We start from the raw sequence: 24,005 nt of genomic DNA, 5'->3' as shown, positions 1-24,005 counted from the left end.
ATATGTTTGTTTATTTAACTTCTGTCTCCACCCTAGAATGTGAGCTGCATGCAAGGAGAAACTTCGTTTAGTGTATGTCCCTTGCACCTAGAACTGTGCCTGACACACAGTAAATGTTTGATAAGGGATAGTTGTAATTATTATTTTTTGATAACAGGGGGGTAGGTAAAAATCCCTTCCCTATCCTCACCCAGACAAAAACAAAACAAAACAAAACCCAGCCCCTGGAGGATGGGGGCCAAAGTTGTTGACGCTGAGGCAATGTAGAACTAGGAAATGCAAGCAGAGATGAGTCAGAAACTCTGAAATCTGACTGAGTTCTTCTCCACTAAGCGACTTCACACAAGTTTCTTCCTCCCTCTGGGTCTTTGTTTCCCCACATATAAAATTCAAAAGACTGGGATGACCTGCAAGATCACCAAGATTTCTCTCAGCTCTAACAGTCAATGATTCTAAAGGTGGCCTGGGAGGAGGCAAAGGAGCTCAACTCTGGAGATGGAGGAAAGGAGAAGAAGTGAAGAATATGTTTTACCCTCACAGACACCAGGCAGAATCTGCTTACCTTCATGCTGTGCTCACCTCCCGGAAACCCTTTCCCATTTGATAATCTATTCCTTTGCCAAGGCCCAGTTAGTTCTCTGCCTCTGCAAAGCCCACAGGCTCCCCATAGGCCTTAGCACAAGTCTTCATAACACATTTCCCACACTGAATTATAACTGGATCTTTGTATCCTGGGGTCTTAGCTCCTAAAAGGAGTAAGTCAGTCCCAGGTCAACACTCTCAGGCTTGCAATTCCCTCTTAGGGAATTTAGATCCTAAAGGAAGGAAGAAGAGAGAAAACACGGGAGGAGGTGGAAAACCAGGCGTATCCTGGGACTCCCTTAAACCTCTGCCCTTTCTCTCTTCTCCTCCAGTCTTGGCCTCACCACCAAGAGAAGCATGCACATCGGCCTACCTGCCCCTCTGTCTCACCTAAGTACTGGGTCAAATGCCATTTATTTGAGCCATATTAACTTTCCCCTGCTCCTCCCTCCCTTAGTCCTCCACCCCTTCCCCACAATATACACATCCTGGGTCCCTTCCCAACATCTGTTCCAGGTAGCTCACGCTTCCTAATATTTGGTATGAAGACAGGTTTGAGGGGTATTTTTTTTCTCCACAACAGCTCACGGAAAGGCTTGAAGAGCTTGCTCTGTTCTGGGAATCACAGGTGGTAGGATCCGGTTCAGTCTACAAAGTGAGGTTGGGAGCCACGGGAGATGAGGCAGGACAGGTAGGCAGGAATCAGCCCTGGTGGAGGATTTTGTCCCACAGGCCATGGAAGCCACTGAAGAATTCTGCACAGATTGGAACTCACTCCCCTTTCACTCAGCCCTCCTTACTTACATCCCTTCCTATTTCTCTCTGCCCCCCCACCCCACCCCATTTGTCTCATACTAGAATCTTAATAACACCAAAGATTTATTGAGAACCTTCACTGTGTTAGTTTTCTGTTCATATTACCTCATTTCCACCTTTCAGCACTGATGAGGTAGGTGTTATTGTCCCCACTTCAGGTAAGGAAAATGACTCCAGTTTCCTGTTGGAAACTAAGGAAGAAGCAGAGCCCAATTTCTTAATCATTACACCAATTGGTCCCTGCTCTCTACCTTTTTGCAAATTTCTTCTTTGGGGGAAACGTCTTCTTTGGGGGAGATGCCTGTAAGGAGGTCTTTGAGGTCAGGAGGTAGAACTGGGGAGAGCGAGTACAGAACCAGACTATTCTGGAACTGGGATTTCCAGGTTCTGATGGGACCTCTCTCACCCAGCCTTGCTGCTCTCTCTGCTTGGCAGGAAGTGTCTCCCATTCTCCCCATGCCCTGTCCTGATCCACTTGCTTACTCCAGTTCCTACATCCTCCTTCACCTCATTATATACGGTTTGTCCTTGTCTTTCAGGTTCTAGGTGATACATTTGTTCTGAAAATGCCTGGATGGAGCGGGACACTCTGGAAGCTCTGCAGATAATTTGAGTGTCTAGAGAGAAAGGCTCTACCTACTCACCCTGTGCTCTCCAACTCTAACAAAAAGGATCCGGCCTGACCCTGGGCTTCTAAGGCTCTTCAGCAAAGGTTAGCTCCTCTCTAGCTCATCTCCCACACCTACCCCTGTGCCCTCTCACAGGCTACAAATATATAACCATGTGCTTCCTCAAACATGCCAAATTCCTGAAATCTTTGTATGTGCATTTTCTCTCTCTGGAATGCCAGCATCCTTCCTATCCCAAGTTTTTCCTCAGGCTTGGCTCAAACATGATCTCCAGCCCCAGGGATGTCATCATCACTCAGGCTCTCATCTCTTGTCTGGACTGTTCCCTCACTGGCCTTTAGGATGCTTCTCTGGCCCTACGCCATCCAGTGCCCACACTGCACCCAGAGTAACCTCTCTAAAATCCAAACTTGATCTTATCACTTCCCTTCTTAAAACTTTCAAATGGTTTCCCATGCCCTGAAGGTAAACTCATAACTCAACCTGGTTTGCGTGCTTCTTCTACCCTGCTCCCACCCACTTCTCTTGCTTCATGTCTTCCGGCCCTGCCCACCACCCTACTGGTACTCAAGCCAGATTTCCTGACACTTTCACTCAGTTCCTTGAAAACTGCCTGTTCTCTCTTGACTAGGTAATGCTCCCTTGGCTGGAACTCTCTTCCCTCCTTCTCCCCCAGCTGACTTCTACTAACTTTTCAGGCAGATCTCAGCTTGGACTCACTTCACTACAGAGCCTTCCAGAACCCCCCTGATGAAGCAAGATGCCTCTGCTTTCTGCCCCCACTGCCCATGATTTCCCCTAGGACAGCATCTATCTGGTCTGTTACTACCTATCTGTTAGCTCATATGTTTCCCACACCCACCTAGGAGCCTACCTTCTTCCCAGATATAACCCAGAGTCTAGTACTGGTAGGCTCTCCATGAAAAACTGTTGAATTGGTGAGTGAACAAAGCCTTCCCTGTCTTCACAATGTGGACTTAGGCACCCACTGTAATCTCTACCACTGCCACCTCATGGTTACTATTCTGGATTATGGGTGATTGCTTCCCTGCGTGTTCCTCTCTGCTGATGGATGGGGATGGCACCTTGAATGTACTCCAGTGCCTAATACAGAGGTCAGCATTCACCTTCCATCCATCTTCTTTTATTTGTTAATTCTCATTATTTTTAACACATTTTTGTTGAATAGCTACTATATAATAGATACTTTGGATGCAGCAGTGAACACGGTAGCTGCCCTCAAGCTCACATTCTATTGGCATATATGGGTGCCTAGTAAACAGGAGGTTCAGTGGACCTCAGTCCTACTGGGAAGCCCCTGAGGGCTTTCCTGTCTACAAACTACAGCCTCTGTGGAAAGAGAACATATACTCTTGGTGACCTCTAGACCTCCCTTTGTCTAGGTCTCCATGGGACTAGCCATCCAGCAGTGGTGGGAAATGGGAGGGAGGGAGGAGAGTGGACATGGTGTTGCAGCCCAGTGCCTACATCCAGCAAGTCTGGCAACTGGCTTTTTTCTCTACCCTGGAACCGAGAAAGAAAGAGATCGACAGAGGGAAAGACATAAATGGATAGGGATAACAGAGGAGAAAGGAAGGAGAGGAAAAGTGAACACAGAGTAGGAAGAAGAGGAGTCAGAAACACAACGGACAGAGAAGGAGACGAAGGCGGACCAAAGGACTGCAGGACTGAGCCCTGCCCCTCTCATTTGGGTCACTGAGGGGAGTGCTGGGAAGGATTCAGTTTTGACTTCTTGGGATTCCCTAGATGATCCCTCAAATTATCTCTGGCCCCATCTGGCCCAGGAGGCTTCTGCCAGGGACCCGCCAGCCCCCAAGCCAGGATATACTCCATGTGACCCTCATGAGTAGGGACAGGCAGTGATGGAAAAACGCAGTTGGTCTGGGAACAGCAGTCCCTGATTTTCATCTTTTTCAGAAAAGATCATAGAAAAGACCCTGTGTTCACCATCTGTTTCCTCACTGGGGGCTCCAGGCTCTGCTCTCTGAGATACCAGCCTAACACTATGCCAATCTGCAGGCACAGCACAAACTCCTCTGAACTGGGAGCTGGGGAAGCAGCCCCCACCCCCAGGAGCCCCCAGATGCCAAGCACGAGGCTGAGTTGCTAATCGCGCCCTGCTCTTGCCAGCAGCTTCAGCCGCTCGCTCCTGAGGCTGTGATGCCATCTGCTGCTCAATTCAGGAAACTGGCCGACTCTGGCTGCACAACCAAGGCCAATCAGGGCAGGAGTTGGGAAGGGGGCCCACCTGGGGCTCAGAAGAGCCATGTCCTTGTCTGTGGACAGACCCAGTACTGGGCGTCAGGGACAGAGCAACTGCTCTGTTCCCTGTCGTCATTCTCCTTAGACAAGGCAGGATGCCTCTCTTTTACAGGAAGGTACCTCAGGGTTCTGGAGGGATGGGTAGGTTGGCTCTGCCCTTCATCAAAGTCCAGTGTTGTCTCCAGATTAAATTGCCCAGAGAGGTCCCAGCCTGCCTTTGAAGTTCCACAGCTCTCCTCAAACCTTTTTTTTTTTCTTTGCAGGTTTAAGTAAGATTATTCCCAGTTATATTAATTGGGTGAATGAAATAATGAGGCCAGGCCTAGAGAAAGTGGGGCTTTGAAGAAATAAGCATGCGCATGCTGAATTGAAATAAGACCTTCAGACTCTCAGCGGGTTTCTGACGTTCCTGCTGTGTTGTCCCTTTTCAGGCCTCAACCCAAGTAGGGTTATGAGCTCCAGTGTAGGGGCCACACCAATGCCAGGCGCCTATTTTTGATATTTGTTCAACTGAGGGTTAGCTTGAGGAAAATTCCTGCAAACCAGCTGAGGAGGTCAACCTCTGAGGTGATTCCACAATGATCCCCATCTCCTGAAAGTCACCCACTTATAGTCCCCCTCCTACAAAGTATAAGGGTTAATCTGTGTGGCCAGTGGAATATGACAGAAGTAATGGTGTGTAACTTCCAAGATTAGATTATAAAAGACTGTGGCTTCCTTCTTCATGTCGCTCTTTCCCTCCCTCTGTCTGTCTGCCTCTCTCCCTCATCACTTACTCTGAAGGAAGCCAGTGGCCATGTTGCGAGCAGCCCTATGGAGAGGCTCCTGTGGTAAGAAACTAAGGTCTTCTGTCAATAGCCACATGAGTGACACTCAAGCAGATCCCCTTGGGAAGCCTTCAGATGACTCTAGCCCTGGCAGGCAGCCTGACTGTAAACTCATGAGTGACCCTGAGCCAGCTCAGCTGAATTACTCCCATTTCCTTACCCTCAGAAACTGAGATAAATGTTCAAAGTTTGGGGTAATTTGTTATGCAGCAACATAATAAATCTGTCATATGGTATTATTATTATAATATCATGGCATATCATCTGCATTATATCACTTCATTTCCTTATAAGATCTAATATGTGGACCCTACCCCCTTTTTAACTCATCTCCTTCTACCCCACCCTCTTCCCAGCTCAGCCTCACCCAAGGCTCACTCCTGCTTCACTCTGGCCCATTGAATTTGCTTTTCTCTCTCCTGGAGCCCCTTCCCAGCTACCCCTAAATCTCTGCACAGTCAGTCACTCCCTTATCTCCTTGAGGTCTGTAGTCACATGTAGACTTTTCAATGTAGCTTTCCTTGATCCTATGCACACCTGAACTGCAGCTCCTACACGTACCTATTCTTTTCCCTATTTTTATCCTTAGCCCTTATGATTATATAACATATAAAATAAAATATATTTTATATATTTATCTTATAATTTTTTAAAAGATTTTATTTATTTGAGAGAGAGAGCATGAGAGAGAGAGAGAGAGCACAAGCAGGGGGAGTGGCAGAGGGAGAGGGAGAAGCAGAGTCCCTGCCGAGCAGGGAGCTCCATATGGGGCGCGACCCCAGGACCTGAGATCATGACCTGAGCTGAAGGCAGACGCTTAACTGACTGAGCCACCCAGGTGCCCTATCTTATAATTTCTATCTCTCCCCTTGAATGTAAATTCCATGAAGGCAATAATTTGTGTTTTTGTCTATTTTGGTCACTGCTCTAGCCCTAGCACCTGGACTAGTGATTAGTGATGCACATAACAGATGTGTGATACATATTCAGTTGAATGGGGGAAATTGTCATAATTCATCAATTACAGCATGTATATCTCCTAGATGCCATCTCATATATCACATGCCAAGTTATGATGTCACATGTATATTATATTTAAACGCAGTGTAAGACAGTGCAGAGAGCCTAGAACCATGAATAACAAGACCTAGCTTTGTTGCTTGCTGGCTAGCTACGTTACTATAAGAAAGGCATGTATTACTCTCTGAGCCTCAGTTTTACTCATCTGTAAAGTGAGATTATTATAACCTCCTGTCCTACCTATAGTGTAGGTGTAGAAATCAATAAATGAACGTTACAAAAATTTTTAAAAATCTAACATATAATATATGTTTCTGAAATGTTTTCCAAAGGCCATGTCATGTGTCTCAGGATATAGTCTTTGGGGTTGGGGGAAATAAAAAGAGATCTGGGAAATTTGGGTTCCAGTAATCCAATGACTCCTTTTGGACATTCACAACCATTAGCATATGAAAGGCTCTGAAAATCCGCAGGAAAGGTCTTTTCCTAAAGCACCTGACTAAACTTGGTCTTGATCTCTACAAAAACACACAGAGCAGCGCCTGTGTTGTCAGGATGGTATTGCTACTTTAGATCAAGAAGGAATTCTAAAGTTCCTGAAACAAATCCGAGTGGGGTGGGCAATGAGATCCAACAGCTGAAACGGAGATCCGCAGGAGGGAGGAGGAGGAGAAAAAGAAAAAGGAGGAGGGAAGAGAGAGGGGGGAGGGAAAGGGAGAACAAGGAAAAGGAAGAAGAAAGAAAAATGGTGGTGAAGGGAGAAAAGGACAACTAAACTCATCCCCGTTGAAAATAACTCTGCAGAACAAAGGCAACCTGAAGTTTCCCAGGGCTGGAGGGCGGGGGAGGAATCCAAGAATCCTGGTGCTGCCCACGGAGCCCAGCTTACTCCTTTGAGTGTTGCCTCTGCCAATTTCCGCAGTTGGAGCTCAGGCTTCCTTTTCAGCTTCAGGAAACCTCTGACTGAAGAGATTTCTCCTTTATCAGGGAGGAATCAGGTAAACCAAATCAGCAGCTTCTCAATTTAGTGTACTTATTAAGTGCCTGAAATGGCAGCTGCCATTTTTCCTTTCCTCGGGAGCAATAGCCTTCCCGGCAGCGTTCACCTCCCCCAGCACGCCTGGCTTGGAAAAGGGAGAGGAGCTACAGCTCCTCCCTTGAAGACTCCCTAAGCTAAGCGGGAGAGGAAGAGGTCGGCAGGTTTATTCTTGACCTCCAGGTAGGCCTGCCCCAGCCCAGTCCACACACTAACCGGAAAGGATGCAGGTCTCTCAGGCATCCACTCACACTTTCAGCCCTCATGGCTAGGAAGTCCTTTGTTACATCTCATTTCAGTCTTTTCCCTATAACTTCATTTTTTACTGCCTTTCCTTTACCAAAGAAGAAGGGAGGGATTTGACTGTCCTAAGTTGCATGTATAGAGCAATTTATACTAATCAATATGGTTATAATCCATCTCTCTGGGCATATGATTGGTGAATATTATTTGAGGAACCCCACTTCCCACCAGCTGGGAGACTGGGCTCTTTTTTTTTTTTTTTTCTTTTTTCCAAGTGTGTGATTCAAAGTGGGGTAGGGAGGTCATGAGAAAGAAAGTAACATAGGTTGAGCACCTGCCTGGTCCCTTATATAAGACATCTCATTCCATCTTCACAACAACCTAAAATGTAGAGATTATAATTCCCATTTTATAGGTGAAGGTACTGATGTCCAGAGGTCACTTAAAGTCAATAGCTGACATGTAAGGTGGTGGAGTTAGAATCTCACCAACATATGACTCCCAAATCCATGTTCTCTCTACCCAGGGGGCTTGACTGTATCACACACAAACCTGGATCTTTGTTTTTTTTCCATTCCTTGTGATATATTAGATTTATTCCCTAACCCCACAAACATGCTGGGATTCTGGCGATTTTTACATGCCCATTTACCGGGGGGTACACTTAACATCATAAAAGTGCAAATAACTCCCTCAAGTCTTTGCTGTGACCAAATTTGAACTCATTCCACCTGATGTCCACCTGCCTCATCGGACTGTAATCATAATGGTAAGGACCATGTTTGTCTTATTCATCACTCCATCTCTCCTAGTGCCTACCATAGGGCCTGCCATGTGGTAGATACTCAATATGTGTTGACTGAATGTGTGATGAGGACAGAAGGAGAAGACTCTGTAAAACAAGATAAGAGAATCCGAGAAAAAGATTTAAAAGGCCAACATTTAATTTAAAGAAGGAGAAGAGAGGTAGCTAGGAAGAGACTGAGAGACAGCAAGATAAGAAAACTCAGCACAAACAAGCAAGATAAAAATAGCCTCTTGCCACTGTCCTTTTAAAATTACTTGCTATATTTGAGCCTAAGTGACAAGTGAAATCTCCTCTGTAATTTCCCATGTGTTCAGCTTAATGAATTTCTGGCAAATGGTTTCAGCATTGGAGGGCCAATTTGGACATTGTGGGGGTGGAGTTGGTGAGAAAATGAAGGGTATGGAAATAGACTAATTGAGTCTAGAAACCAAATGAAGAGGTGATTGGAGGCATGTGAGGAGGGAGCCAACTCTCGGAACTTGCTCAACATCAAGAAGGACTGGGAATTGGTCTTGCTCTAGCTGATGTCATTATGATGTTTCCCTACATGCTATAGAAGAAGTCCAGAATCCCAAGATGCCTTGCAACGATTCTTTCTGTCACACTGCCTATCTCCTAAAGAGTTCTTTATATAAACAGCATTATATTAATGATTTAACTTCTGCCACTGGAAGGAATAAAGAGACTCTGTCTCTTTCAGGTCCATAAGTCTTACACACAGTAGGTATACTATAAATGTTGAACCAAATCATTATGAGGGAGGGAAGTTAGGGAGTGCAAGGATGGGAATGCACAGTCTACTCCTTTGCTTCTGTTCATGCTGCCCACTCAAATGCATTAACTTCTCTGTATAGTGAGAAAGGAACTCCGAGGGGCCATAGGACCCAGAATAAAAAGTCCTTTTTATTTTTATTTTATTTTTATTTTTTTTTAAGATTTTATTTATTTGCGAGAGAGAGAATGAGAGACAGAGAGCATGAGAGGGAGGAGGGTCAGAGGGAGAAGCAGACTCCCTGCTGAGCAGGGAGCCCGATGTGGGACTCGATCCCGGGACTCCAGGATCATGACCTGAGCCGAAGGCAGTCGCTTAACCAACTGAGCCACCCAGGCGCCCTAAAAAGTCCTTTTTAAACCTTAAAATTGGCAACGACCATGCAGACCACAATTTTAATCAGAACTGCATATCTTTCAGGTCACCTAATATGTTTTTCATTCTTGTTTTAATAGCTTTTTTGGTATGGAAGTCACATACCATACAATTCACCCATTTAAAGTATAAAATTCAGTGGCTTTTATTATATTCACAGATATGTACAACCATCACAATTTTAGAATATTTCATCATCATCTCAAAAAGAAACCTAGAACCTTGATCTTTCACTCCTCTCCCCTTCAGGCCTGAGCAGCCCTTAATCTATTTTCTGTCTCTACAGATTTTCCTATTCTGGACTTCTGTATGAATGGAATCAAACAATATATGGTCTGGCTTCTTTAACTTAATGTAACATTTTCAAGGTTCATTCATGTTGCAGCATTCATTCCTTTTATGACCAAATAATATTCCACTGTATGGATATCCCACATTTTATTTATCCATTTGTCAGTTAATGGACATTTGGGTTATTTCAACCTTTTATCTCTTATGAATAATGCTGCTATGAAAATCTGTGTACAAGTTTTTGTGTGGATATATATTTTCATTTCCTGGGGTATATACCTAGGAGTGGAATTGCTGAATCATAAAGTAACTCTATGGTTAATCATTTGAAGAACTGCCAGACTGTTTTTCAAAGCAGTTGCACCATTTTACATTCCCACCAGAAGCGTATGAGGAGTCCAATTTCTGTATATCCTTGCCAATTCAACTATGCTTTTGAGAAATAACAAGGACAACTATAGGGCCCCACTCTAATCTGGATAGCTATTACAGAGAAGCAGCAGGAGGAGTAGAGTACAGGGATGAAGGAGGGATCCCTCTTCAACTCTAAGCTCTTAGGATCATCCAAGGGAATGCTGCCATCTCTAGTACTCTCCCTGACTCCCCCAGCTAGGTTAGCCGTCCTCTGACATCTGCCCAGGGATACCTAGACTATTTGTCATTTTCCCCCCACTAGATTGTAAGCTTTAGGTAAGCAGAGATCTCTATTGCTCTGACTTTATCTGAAGCACCTGCACAGGGTCTGGCAAATGGTAGATGTTCAGTAAATGCTGGTTGACTGACTGACTGAATATATGATTGAACATTTCTCTACTGGTGGTTCCTGTCCAGGGAGGAGAGGAAAGGGATCAATCTCAAGGGCAAAAGGCTTCAAGAAGGGAAGCAAGGAGAGTATAGACAGAGGAGAAAGGGAAAGGCACGCAAGAAGTTTGGGGACCTAGTGTCCCTTAGGGCTAGATCCGATTATGAGGTCAAACTCAAAGCTAATGAACCTACCCTAATCCTTTGTCTCTCATCTGGCTGCATTTTTTTTTTCCTAGCAATTTTCCCTTTTCTTTTTTTGTTATTATTCCTAACAATTTTGTCTTTGCAAGAATAAGAAACATTAAATAAAAATGTGGAAGGAAAAAAAAAAGAATAACACAGAAACACAGTAGAAAAGTAGTTGCTATTACAGGTAAAAGACCATGTCAATCAACTCACCAAAATGAATTCAGAATTTAAAAGGTTAGAGGCTAAGAAGGTTGACTATGAAGAATTTTTTAACTAGGAAATGCAGAAATCATAATCTAGGTTTTCCTCCGTAGGACACTGAATGCCCTATACCTAAAAAAGTTTACATTTTCAATGACATGACAACATGGCCCACCACTCAGCCTTACACATAATGGTTGGCCTTCTTTCCACACAAATCCTGCCTCCTACCTGACTAATCTATGAATCCAGTAGTCACCAGGTCATTGGTCCTTCTCTCCCCAAAGGCCCTGTATTTCTCTAGCCTCAATTACTTCCTGTCTCTTCTCTGAAAGCACACATGCACATATTCACACAAACCTCACCTTTCCTTTTCCTGAATCCTCAGGATAGCTCTCCTCCATTTTGTGTGTTTAGAAGAAAAGAAAGCAAAATATGTGAGATGTCAATGCAATTTCGCTTTTAGCAGAGCTCCACAGGACAATTACCCACCCAATCTGCAGGGTTTTATAGCTCTCATAACCCTCTTTAATGAACACACTGTGACAGCCGGATGCAGGCATTGACTATGGCAGCAGTCTTCATCCACATTCCTATTTAACTGCAAAGCAGAGCTCCTGCCTACCGGCTCAGCACTGCTCATGTGACTTTTTTAATTACTGCATTTATGTAAGCCTTTTTCCAACCACAGCCTGTGTCCGACTCCATCAAAACTGGAGGAATTGTGCTTACCACTTCTGTCTCTCTCTCGCCTTAGAGCCTAGTGTCTGTCTCTAGCCGGAATCAATTTTGCACTCTGGCCTTTCTCAGCAGAGGTCTGTGAGGAATGCGGTGCGCAGGAAACACATTTTCTTTCATTATGACAGCTGAGGGAAGATAATAAAACATGTTGGCAGATGCCAAGGGCAGTGGCTGATTCCTAGGGGCTTGCCTGGCAAAGGTGCCAGGTGCTATAGATGAGCAGACAGGATAGGCTGCCGTGGGGGCTAGGAAAGAGAGGGGCTCCAGCTTTACCAACTATTCAGCAGGACAGAATCGTACTGACTCTAGCTAATGGGAGAAGAAGTTTTAGTGTTCATAAGAAATGCTGATAACCTGGTGGGCAATCTGTCTAAACTCAAGATGTGCGTCTTTGGCTGACTGTGCCACGTGCAAGGCAACTCTGGCAGAGAGAAAGCCAGTATTCTTTAGCGACTGCAACTCAACTAAGGATGCCACTGCAGGGCATCAGGGACGCTGACCCACAGGGTTAGGCTGTAGGAGTGCCAGGCATAATCTACCCGAAAATCTTCTGGAGAGAACCCGAAAACTAAGGTGACCTGTGTGGGTGGGCGAGCCATCAGCCCAGGGACAACCCTACTGGAGAAAGCCTGAGAGATCTGAGCGGGAGGTGGAAAAAGCGTGGGCTGCACCAGCAGGAACCCAAAGGCGCCGCCACTCGTGCGACAGGATCCGGCATCCGGCGGGCTCTCGGTGTGGGCAGGCAGGAAGCACGGCCCCCCTTAGGACACACCAAGTTCAGTCTTTAGCACCTCCAAACCCAACGCCCCCTCCCATCGGTAAGTACCAAACGGGATGGGGGTCAAATAAGTGTAGCCCTCGTGCAGATTCCTGCCCTTCCTATCGTGAGGTGCTAGCTTCTCTAAGGAGTAAGCTCACCTCTGCCACGGCTCCTGCATTTTTCTAACCCGGACTTTCCTGGGCGGGGCTTCCGGGCCCCGCCCACTAAGTGCCTGCTCCGTATCCGCCCCGGGGCGGGGCTCCCCTCGGTTTCGGGCTGTCCTTTTCCCTGCGGCCTCTGCTCCGGCGGGAGCGCCCCGGCGGAGCTCCCGACACGTGCGGGTGAGTTAAGGGCCAAGTGGGGAGAAGCTTGGGGGGTTTACTAGTTCGGGGAGAGAGGCAGCTGTGGGGAGGCTTCTTCTGAGGCACGGGACGAATTTGGGGTTCGTTCCATCATGACCCCGGGTTTGGAGGGCATCTAGAAGAGTCGCTGGGAGGGTGTAGCCCTAGAGTCGCCCCCTGTTTTCTACCATCCCTCTTGTCCCTGGAGAGTCACGTAGATCTGGTCTGAGCGAGTCTCGTTTCCCAGGCGCCTGGCGCCGGGGCCAGGGGCTGGGGAAGATTTGTGATGAGCACGTGTCCGGGTGGAGCTCGGTCAGGTCTTTCAAGCCCCTGAAAGGGGCAGGCTTTCTTAAGATTTCGTTTTTAGACCTCAACAATGGGCCCCCTCTATTTTACTTTTTCTCTCAATTGTTTGGAGTTTGTTAAGAGTGAAATTAGAGCATGGCTGGAAAAAGGTATTGTCTTAGATACCCTAATCTTACATAAATAAGGTAAATTACAACGGTGAATGGGTAGGAATATTTATTAACATTCTTGCAAACATTTTGGTTACTGCTTTCAACCAATAGTTGAGGTCGTTGGCAGGAATGGCAGCTTGTTTCCAGTTCCTTTCATACCATTATCACATCGGATTTCTCTGAAGTACTGCTTTATTGTTCTTCAGAAGGTCTCATAATCCACATCCTCTCCAATCTAGTTTTAACCAGCCTTTCCGATTTTCACTGCCCATTGCTCTCCCAAGGCAACTTTCCCACTTCTATTCCCCCTATTCATCATCTCCTTGCCTGGAATGTAGCTCTTGATAACAGGAAGTGTTTATTGACCACATACTTTACACCAGATATTCTTGGGCTTAATTTGTATTATTTTTTGGTCTAACAACCAGCTCGTGTACAGAGTACTATTGATAACATTCCCATTTTACAAATGAGACTGAGAGGTGCGGAGAGGTTACTTGTTCACTGTTACTTAGCTGTTAAGTGATAGAGCCAAGCGGCCTTCTACTTGTTGACTAGATCATTAATATGCCGCTGTTGAGGGGCCCCTGGCTGGCTCAGTCGCTGGAGCATGCAACTCTTGATCTCAGGATTGTAAGTGCAAGCCCCATGTTGGGTGTAAATTACTTAAAAATAAAATGTTAAAAAAAAATGCTCCGGTTGAGTCGCTGTGGCCCATGGCTAACTTCTGACATGAGAAAATAAAGCTACCCAAGGAAAAGGTTTTTGTTTTATTGTCTATTTCTATGACTCAGAAATAATTTATGGGGTTTTTGCGGGCAGAGGTCTTGAACTTCACGTTAGTGTTCACTACTGTTGGCTGACTCTAACCTGGAGTGCTTTGATTGCAGAGGGGACAGCCGTGGGCTTTGGACAGAGGCAGCCCCAGGTGAGTGCAACTTCATTAGCCTGCCTTCGGCCCCAGCTGTAGGCAGCTGCCTAGGTTGCTGTGTACCTAGGCAAGTGTTACACTGCTGGGAGAACAGCAGCCGATAGCTGGTTGGCATTCTGGGCCTGGTTCATGCCAACTCTGTTGTTAACTATACCAGGATGCCAGCATAATTGTTTATTCACTAAGGTTAAATCTGTAAGGGCATGACTTTGCAGGGAGAAACCTAAAAATCCAAATCTTTTTGAGTGGTTCTTGTTCAACAGGTTTGGCTAGTATGAAGTTACTTGAATCATACCTTGGAAACAGAACAAAGGTAATCGAGCCATGAGGAATGTAGTAGAGGGAGAAAGTCACCTTTTTATTTTTTGAGTGCCTACCAAGTGCTCCAAAGAGTCAATGGGATTTTTGCAATTTTTCACTGAAATCAAAGTGCCTGGCCCCCATTCCTGCACCATAGAAAGCTAGTCATGCTGATCCCTTTGTAGGGGGTTTCATAGATGCAGTTACCTATAGGAACGCCTGATTAGGGAAATGTTGATGTGAATTTGCTTTAAAATTAGGGCATTCTTCTCTAGGTCTTTAATAAAATATAAAAATAACCAATAGATTGAGAAGCTCTAGGCAGTAGGCTTAGCTACAACCATACCAATTTCTGCTTTAGGCTGACACTATATTTTTGTTGGTTTCTTACTGATTTTCAGGAGTGAACAGAGTTGTTGCCCCTTTGGAGCAGTAAATACTGGGTCCCTTTTTGTAGTGATTTTGTTTTGGATTGCTAATTTTCTGAGAAGAGATGCTTCTCAGTTCTAGGCAAACACCTATCACTCAGGGTGATGCTGGAGATGGTCCAATAGGGCTGACTTAGTTTCTGCTTCTTAGTTGCTTCTGTGAAGTGACAGCCTAGATTCCACAGGAGGAACTGGTGAGGATGTTAGGAGGCATGGGAGTTATTTATAAAAGCTAGCTTTGTTATGTCAATTGGCTTTCCGTGAAAAGGGTTCACTTAGCTAAATGTTGAGTGCTTTGTGTGAATACCTCAGATGTTCATTGTAAATAGCCTTTTACATATGGCGTCTTAGGAGTCACGCAATCTAGAGGGTTTGGGGAAACGGTTAGCTTTAATGGTAATTATAGGCAAGAAAAAGACAATGGGAAATAAAATAATTCTGGAGGGTATTGAAAATAGAGTAAATCATAAATGGCAGACAGCATTGTTTCCATTTCTACAGAAAAGCAGCTTCAGGAGCTACTGTTTTAGTCTGGGGTGTTGAACGATGAAATCTTTTTCTTTTTCAGGATGACTTGAAAGTGGGGCATCCTGGGTCCTCCTAAAGAGAGAAAATTAGTGGCTGGTCAACAGTCTGTAATGGCATTCTCAGGTAAATGTCCCTATTCATTCCAACAGTGACTGCCTCCTGTGTGGCAGGCCTGTTTGCTGGTTGGTATCCATCAGGAAGCAGTGGGGAGGCAAAATCACCTTTTTTGCCCCCCCCCCCCCCCCCCCCCCCCCCCCGCCCAAACAAGTTCGGCCTCTGAGCTGTGAAAGGCTAAGTGGGATTTTGGTGGTTATGGTCTGAAGGCATGTAGGATCTCTGAGATTATCTGTACCATTCCATCTGAGGAATGTAAAAGGAGATTGTAAAGTCCCGGATAGCAAGGATGGTGTATCTTGTGTGTTCACTGCTAGATCCCAATCACAGTGCCTGGCACATAGCAGGAATTCCCTGAATGTTGGACAGAATGACTGAAGGCCTGGGAAAGGGGTTCCTGTTTCCTATTTGTTTAAAGGGCTTGGCAGCAAAGTCTGCCATCAGTGCTTCCAGGCTTCTGGTTTGTAGTCAACATTGAATTCATGAGGATACCTGTATCCCTATCTTCTACTTGGGGTGTCTGGGTATCTGAAACAAAGAAAGCTGTTTTGGGAGTCACCCAGCTGTTGTCAGCTATCCAGGCTAGTATGATGCCTTGGATGGTGTTACACTGTTGGAAGAGCAAATGCGGCCTTTATTGAGGTCTGGCTCCAAGCACTGTTTTGGTGTTGTGGCTGAGTACTCTTGGGCAGCGTTTTGCACCTGTGAGAGTGGAGTAACTCCTCCTGTGGAGTTGGTCCTAGTCTGGGTGCAAACAGTTTTGTTTGTTTGTTTGTTACTGTTTGTTTGTTGAGGAAAGGACCCTATCTTACGGATAGCTTGTCATTTCTTTCCTCTTTGAATCCTAGATGCCTTTACCCGAGTGAGAAATCTGCCTCCATCGGGACCTCAGATGTCTGACAACCCTATGTGACATCAGGATAGGTAATGTATATAGTCCCTTTTGTCGTGTAGGTTCTCATGAACTTGTTCCAGCTCAGATGGGTGGTGTGAAATAATAGAAAAAATACAAATTGGCCTCTGCTCCCATCTTGGCACAGAGTTCCCAAAACTCTTAAAATTCCCTAAGTGATAAGAACATGATGAAGCCTCCATAAAAATCCCAGTAGTGTGGAGTTGAGAGAACTTCTAGGTGGTGAACACTTGGAGGGGCTGGGAGAGTAGTGCACCCAGAGAAGGCGTGGAAGCTCGATGTCCCTTTCCATATAGCCTTGCCCTGTGCATCTCCCATCTGGATGTTTATAGCCTGTCTCATATCCTTTTAAAATAAACTGGTAAACAGTAATGAAACCATTTTCCTGAGTTCTGAGACTACTCTAGCGAATTAATCAAACCTGAGGGGGGTTTGTGGGAACCTCTGATTTATATCAGAGACTGGTCAGAAGCACTGGTAACAACCTGGACTTGTGATTGGCATCTGCAGTGAGGGAGGAGCAGTCTTGTTGGATGTGCCCTTAACCTGTGGGGTCTGATGATACTCCAGGTGTATAGTGTCAGAACTGAGTGAAACTGTAGGACACCCAGCTAGTGACACAAATTTGCTTGGTGTGGGGGAAAACCCACACACATCTGGTGTCAGAAATGGTGAGAGTGTGGTAGTAGTGTGAGAGTAAAGGAAAAATATAAAGTAGAGTTTTCTTGGGGCTTCTGGCTGGCTCAGTCCATAGAGCATGTGACTTTTTTTTTTTTAAGAGCATGCGACTCTTGATCTCAGGGTCCTGAGTTCAAGCCCCATGTTGTTTGTAAAGCTTACTTTAAAAGAAAGAAATTTTTTTAAAAAAACTGAGGTTTTCTTCACAGGTGGAAAAACTTAGAGTTCTAAAACTTAGAGTTCACATAGGGCTGCCTGTCTAAAACTTAGTACTCTAAAAAGTTAGAGTACAAGAATATTAGAGAATACTTGATCTAAGGTCCAAGGCTTAAAGTAAAGTCTCATAGAGTTGTGTTGTACAATACATGACACTACTTCAACTGACAAAAACTAAATGTGGTTTTCCATGTCAGTATTTAGTGACTACCGTAGTGGACAGCTCAGAACATTTCAACCAATGTGGGAAGTTTCACTATACACTGATGTTCTAGAGCAGGGGTTGACAAACTTGCTGTGAAAGGCCAGATAATATTTTAGGCTTGTACACCATATAGTCTCTTGTAGCTACTCAATTCTGCAATTGCAGTATGAAAGCAGCCATAGACATAGACAGTGTGTCAGCAAATGAGCATTGCTGTGTTCCAATAAAACTTTATTAATGGACACTGAAATTGGAATTTTGTAAAGTTTTCAGTGTCATAACTGAAAAATTTCCCCCAGTCATTCTAAGCTTGAGGGCTTTTCAAAAACAGATTGGCAGGCCAAAATTGGCCCGTGAGCTAGGGTTTGCCAATCCCTGTTCTAGAAAATTAAATTCAGGCCTTGAGATTTGACAGCTCATTTAGTAACAGGTTCAGGGCCAAGACCAACATGTCTCTGAAGAATTCCATGTTATCAGTGCCTTTGCCTCACAGCAAGCCTTTACCATTCTAGCCTTAAACTCTACCTCTTTTAGAGGACTAAGATGACTTTAGTAAATTATCCAGTACTAGAATGGTCCTTTCTTGTGTTTGGAGTTTGTTGTGTATACTCTTTGCATGGCTTACTTTTATCATAGTGGTTCTCTTCATTTTTAATGTATACCCAAAGGAGAGGTTCTAAGAACAGCAGTCTGATCACAGCTTCAGCCCTAGGTCGTGAAATAGAAATGGTCCCTAAGGAAGGAGGAAGACTTTGTCGTGACATCTTGGTTTAAAATCTGGGATGGTATGCTCCTCTGAGCATACAGATTGCCTTCCTGACTACTCTTAAGGCTACCCACGTGCAGGGAGGGTGCTTCTTTGTTGCTACTTGAAGAAGGATGATTCATTGATACCTGTATTCAATACCCCAGGAGATTTCAGTGGCTTAATCATGCACATTAAAATAATGTAATGGGATTTCCTAGTTGATAGGTGAAGTTAGTCAGTCACCTACTACTCCCTGTTGACTTGATTTTTTTTTTTTTTTAATCTCCTGGTGAGGAAATAAAAGAAGATGAAGTAAAACATTTTAAAGTAACTATTTAGCCCCAAGCTACCACCTCCTATTGTAGGTAGCAATTAGTAGACACAGTGACCCTCTTCATTGTCCTGCTCAAGTTTCAAGGCTCAGTCCTATGCCATACTAAGAGGAAAAACTAAAGCAGGATGGGTAGGGAGACACAAGTATTGAGTAGACCATTCCTGGTGCCTATCCGTAATTTACTTCCCTTCCTTCAGGGTTGAAACTGCTATCAGTGGACTTTTGCATTAAAATTGTGGATCATGTCTCAAATTATAATCAGGAAAATAAAAATAAAACCCCAGAGAAATAAATTGTGCAGGCCCCAAAGGGACACAAAGGTGGATCACTGCCTGGGAATTCACACAAAAGAAAACAATCCCTTAAGAGCAACTAATTAAGTACTTAAAAGAGTGACAATGACTCCTTGAATCTTGTTGCCTAATTAGGGCTTTATGAACAGCTCCAGTTAATGGACCTGTCAATATTCTCTTGGAAAACAATTTCACTGAATTAACAAATCAACTGTAATACTTAGAATGTCTGCTTAGCAATTCTTTCTCTTTACTGCTATTTAGAAACAATAAGCCAGCTTGCTGGGTCATATATTTGTCAGTTTAGTATCCTAAGGTCTGGCTCTAAGAAGCCTGTTACTTTGGCCCTCCTTATTCTCCAGTAAAGGCCCTTTAGAGTATGAGACTATTCTGTACTACTTGTTAAGGGTGACTTAACTACTACCTCAGAAAAGGCTGATAAAATGGACCTTGAAATTTTATTTTAGAATAATTGTAGATTTACAGAAAATTTGTGAAGATAGTACAAAGAATTCCCATGTACCCTACACCCAGTTTCCTCTAATAACATTTTACATTGGTATAGTTCATTTGTCATAATTAGTGGGCTAATATAGATACATTACTATTACCTAAGTCCATACTTTATTCACATTTCCTTAGTTTTTACTTAATGTCCTTTGTTCTAAGATCTCATTGAGGATATCACATTTAGTTATATCTCCTTGGGCTCCTTTTAAAAATTATTATTTGTTTTTTTAAGATTTAATTCTGGAGTAACCTCTATACCCAGCATGGGGCTCAAACTTAAAACTCTGAGATCAAGTCGCATACTTTACCAACTGAGCTAGCCAGGCGCCCCTCCTTAGGTTCCTTTTAGCTATGACAGCTTCTTAGACTTGCTTATTTTTGATGACCTTGAATTTGAGTCCCTCAGTTAGGATTGAGTTTTTCCTCATGATTAAGCTGGGCTTAAGGGATTTTTTTTTTTTAATTTTATTTATTTATTTGACAGAGAGATAGAGAGAGAGCACAAGTAGGCAGAGAGGCAGGCAGAGGGAGAGGGAGAAGCAGACTCTCCACTGAGCAGGGAGCCCGACGCGGGGCTCGATCCCAGGACCCTGGGATCATGACCTGAGCCGAAGGCAGCCGCTTAACCGACTGAGCCACCCAGGCGCCCCTGGGCTTAAGGGATTTTGAGAGGAAGACCATAGAGGTAAATTTCCATTCTCTTTATCAAGATGACTTATTAGTGTTGCTGTTAACCTTGATCAGCTGGCTGAGGTTTGTCTTGCCAAATTTCTCCACTGTAGAGTTACTCTCTCTGACCCAGTTCTGTGTGCTTTGGAATGAAATCACTATGTGCAACAAACAGTTAAAAAGACAGGAGTTGTGCTCTCTTTGAAGGTGGAATATCTATGTAGGTTACTTGGAATTCTTAAGAAATAAATTGACCTCTCATTCAATTTATTTATACCACTATAAACCCATGGCTATTTCTGTTATGCTTTGGGAAGTAATCCAGTAATACTTTATTTTGTTCAGTGTTCCAGCTTTGGCCTTTGGGAGAGCTCTTTGTTTGGCTACTGTATACCTTCAGTATGCCTCCATCATTGTGGGGTTTTGGTTTTTAAGCACTTCTCACTTTATGGCACTATTAAGATGCTCCATGCTCATCTTGTATCTTTCCTGTCTCAGTGTCAAACATTTGTCCAGGGACCCCTGGTTCCTTTACTGGTGAATGGCATTACGAAACAAGATCTGGGCACGAGATATGATCTTGATACTGAGGTGCTATTGCTTCTAGGCCCTGTCTGCTGGTAGGACAATGAACTGTACAACCAGGATCTTTACTTCACTGTCCCCCGTATTGTGTAAACATTTCATTTTTAATATTCAACACCTTTTATTCTATAGTCGTTTATTCTCCCTCATCTAGAATAATGGTTGACCTTGTTTTCTTTTATAGCGGATGCAAAAGTTGATTCTTCTTACCCTATGAGGTCACGGTGGAGGATGGGACTTGTTGTTGTTGTTGTTGTTGTTGTTTTAATCTTGTAGAAGGGAGGAGCCAAGCCTTTGTTCTGGTGTCAGAATGGGTTGGAGGGTGGAGATGCCCTCAAAGGCATAAAGCTTCTGAGTTAGAATCTGGACTTGACCAGAGTGGCAGCTAGTAGAACTCTCTCTCCTTCTCCTCAGTTGTAATACTCTGGAGAACTCCAGGGGCTACGTAAGGTTGCAAGATGTTGGCCACCCTGCCAATGAAAGATGTAAGGCAATGAGCAGGAGGGGGAAAGGCAGAATGGAAAACTTCTGCCCGAGCCTCTACTACCCCTACTCTCATTGCACTCTGCCCTTTTCTGCACTAGGCTTCCATTTCTTGCCCTTGTATAGTAGGACCCAATCATGATCAGTTCCTCCAAGAACTCTTCATATTTAATTTTTCAGATCTCTGACTTACTTCTTGTTTGTGTAATCTCCAGGGCTGAGTTAGAGGAAGACAATGACCTATGCCAATCACACATCTTATCAGAAGACTGTCATTTAACTCACCCTTTTTATGAGTTTATAGCCTTTATTAAGTGAACTCTGCTAGATGTTGGGGTGAGTGATGGAGAAGACATAGTCCCTGCTTACCTTAACATGGCCTGTCAGGCCTTAACACAGTCTAACCCTTACCCCTCTCATCTCCCCATCTTTACCACCCTCAGATTCCCTTCTGGCCACACTGGTTTTTTTCAGTCCTTGATAAGCCTTTTGCTCTTAGGTCTCTGCACATGCTGTTTGCCTTTCTGGTTCCATCTTCCTTCTCCATTTTGTCTCCTTTGAGGTCTCAGCTCAGACAGCCCTTCTGCAGAGAAGCCACCTTCCCTGAGTATCTGAGTACCCATTCCATGTGTCTTTGCACCATGGCTCCCTACAGAGCTAGATAGTCAGATGCTGTGTAAGAGTCCTTTGAAAGGTATTATTCACCAGCTTCTCAAGGTTTACTTATTTCCCATACTGCCAAGCAGTCTCAATTCTGCTGACAGCTGACTAAAGACCTTCAGCTGGTAAATATTAACATCTTTGTGTCAAAATATCCAAAATAGAGTAATGCCATTGGCATATCCTGCTTTTCAAGATTACCACAGTAACTGAAGGTATCAACAGTGCTGGTTTTGTTCTTTAACGGTTTGAAGCAAAATCATGAAAATAAAGGTGTCTGATTTCCAAAGCATTTGCTCTTGGACTCTAAAGATGTAACCTAGTGTGCAACTATTTAAAACTAAGTTTAACTTCAGAAAGTATTGAAAGAAAATAATGGATTTGCAGAAGATTTGTTGTTCCAATTTGAGACATCTGTTTTTTGTGTTTTTTTTTTGTTTTTTTAAGATTTTATTTATTTATTTGACAGAGACACAGCGAGAGAGGGAACACAAGCAGGGGGAGTGGGAGAGGGAGAAGCAGGCTTCCCGCCAAGGAGGGAGCCCAACGCGGGGCTCGATCCCAGGACCCTGGGACCATGACCTGAGCCGAAGGCAGATGCTTAACAACGGAGCCACCCAGGTGCCCCGAGACATCTGTTAACTAAAATATATGTGTGGCCTTTTGTTACTTTTTTCAGTAATCTATGTCTTTATAGTTAAATTTTGTGAAACAGCTTTGTGTGTAAATTATAACTAGAAAACTCTCTAACTAGTGGTCATTGTGCTGACAAGTAGGTGCCAGATTAAACGTAGGTTATAACCAGACTTAAATGGATAATTTTAACATGCTTACTCTGGGGCTCTATAAAAATAAATAACCTTTGAATCTATGGTTTTGTCATTTTAGGATATTCCTGTAAATATACTGCAGGACGTGTGGCACTCTACAGCACTGACAACATTTACTGCATGTTGATGTGCCAGAATTGGTAAACTCATTCTACATATCTTAATCCTCTCAACAGGCCTACCAGGTACTGCTGTTATTTGCCCAAGGTCACACGGTGGGTCCAGGAACTACTGTGGTGTTCAATTAATCTAGCTCCAAAACTAGTGTTTGACTTGGAACTTTTAAGTATGGTGCCCCCAGGTCTTTCCAACTAATTCTAATAAATAATTGCTTGCCTTCTTTAATCATCAAACTCATTCAGACTAAGGATTAACATCTTTCACGAACTACTGAAATGCCAGTTTTTTCTAGTTTCTTAAAACTATTCCAAATGCCAAATACCTTCTTTCAGGCTATCAGCATCTTGGCCACTGTTGCTGAAGCTTGAAGAGGCTTCCTTTTGCTCTTGGCATACAAAGAACATATACAGACAAACCCATTAGCCTTGCTTTTAGCACGCATCTACTTTATTCTTCCTGTCGTATCACCTATGAATCTCTTAGGTTTTTTTATTTTATTTTTTTATTTTTTTATTTTTATTTTTTAAAGGTTATTTGACAGAGAGAAAGACAGCCAGAGAGGGAACACAAGCAGGGGGAGTGGGAGAGGGAGAAGCAGGCTTCCCGCGGAGCAGGGAGCCCGATGTAGGGCTCGATCCCAGGACCCTGGGATCATGACCTGAGCCAAAGGCAGACGCTTAACGACTGAGCCACCCAGGCACCCCTCTTAGGTTTTTTTAAAATGTCCCTCTGAAAGGCCTCAATGGGTCACACATTCCCACACCCAGGCTTGCCCTCTGATAGTGTTTGTCACATTTTATTAAAATTATTCAGTGCTAGCCCTACTAAACTATGGGTTCAGTGAGGGTCAGAAGAAGAAAATTGAGACATTAAAAAATTCCTCAAAGATTTACCTTTTTTTTTTTTTTTTTTTAGAGAAAGAGAATGCAGGGCGGAGAGGGAGAGAATCTTAAGCAGGCTCTAGGCCCCTACAGAGCCCGATGCTGGGTCCCATCTCACAACTCTGAGATCATGACTTCAGTGAAAATCAAGAGTTGGACGCTCAACCGACTGATCCAGCCAGGTGCCTCAAAGATTTACTTTATTAAAGGATGGAGTAGAGTAGGGTTCCCATTTTAGTTTTACATATATAGTAGTACAACTGCTAAATTAGGGACATAAAGATGTTATAGATACATGTAATAAACAGTTAAATAATAATACAACACAGAAAAGTCATTCTGAGATTATTTCAACAATATATCAAGAATAATCTCCCTAGGGGCGCCTGGGTGGCTCAGTTGT

General features: G+C 44.0%; 2 protein-coding genes and 1 non-coding gene across 3 annotated transcripts in view; 2 read left to right on the top strand and 1 right to left on the bottom strand.

The window, feature by feature from the left end:
- The window catches only part of SIL1 (SIL1 nucleotide exchange factor), a 249,978-nt gene extending 238,251 nt beyond the window's left edge, over positions 1-11,727 (bottom strand). Inside the window, exon 1 of the mRNA XM_078067459.1 lies at positions 11,609-11,727. The gene's annotated coding sequence lies outside the window, so the exon portion shown is untranslated. The remainder of the gene's footprint in view (positions 1-11,608) is intronic.
- A 975-nt stretch (positions 11,728-12,702) lies between these two features.
- Positions 12,703-24,005, top strand: part of MATR3 (matrin 3) — a 46,499-nt gene continuing 35,196 nt past the window's right edge. The window contains exons 1-4 of the mRNA XM_078067456.1: positions 12,703-12,718; positions 14,067-14,104; positions 15,404-15,486; positions 16,326-16,401. The gene's annotated coding sequence lies outside the window, so the exon portion shown is untranslated. The remainder of the gene's footprint in view (positions 12,719-14,066; positions 14,105-15,403; positions 15,487-16,325; positions 16,402-24,005) is intronic.
- LOC118533548 (small nucleolar RNA SNORA74) lies at positions 16,036-16,236 on the top strand. Its single transcript, XR_004916277.1, has one exon. It is a non-coding gene; the product is annotated as a small nucleolar RNA SNORA74 (small nucleolar RNA).

Source organism: Halichoerus grypus, chromosome 2 (assembly GCF_964656455.1).
Source record: "Halichoerus grypus chromosome 2, mHalGry1.hap1.1, whole genome shotgun sequence".
NCBI classification, from domain to species: Eukaryota; Metazoa; Chordata; class Mammalia; order Carnivora; family Phocidae; genus Halichoerus; species Halichoerus grypus.
Note: the sequence above shows the minus strand (reverse complement) of the source record. Positions and strands in the feature narration are given on the sequence as shown.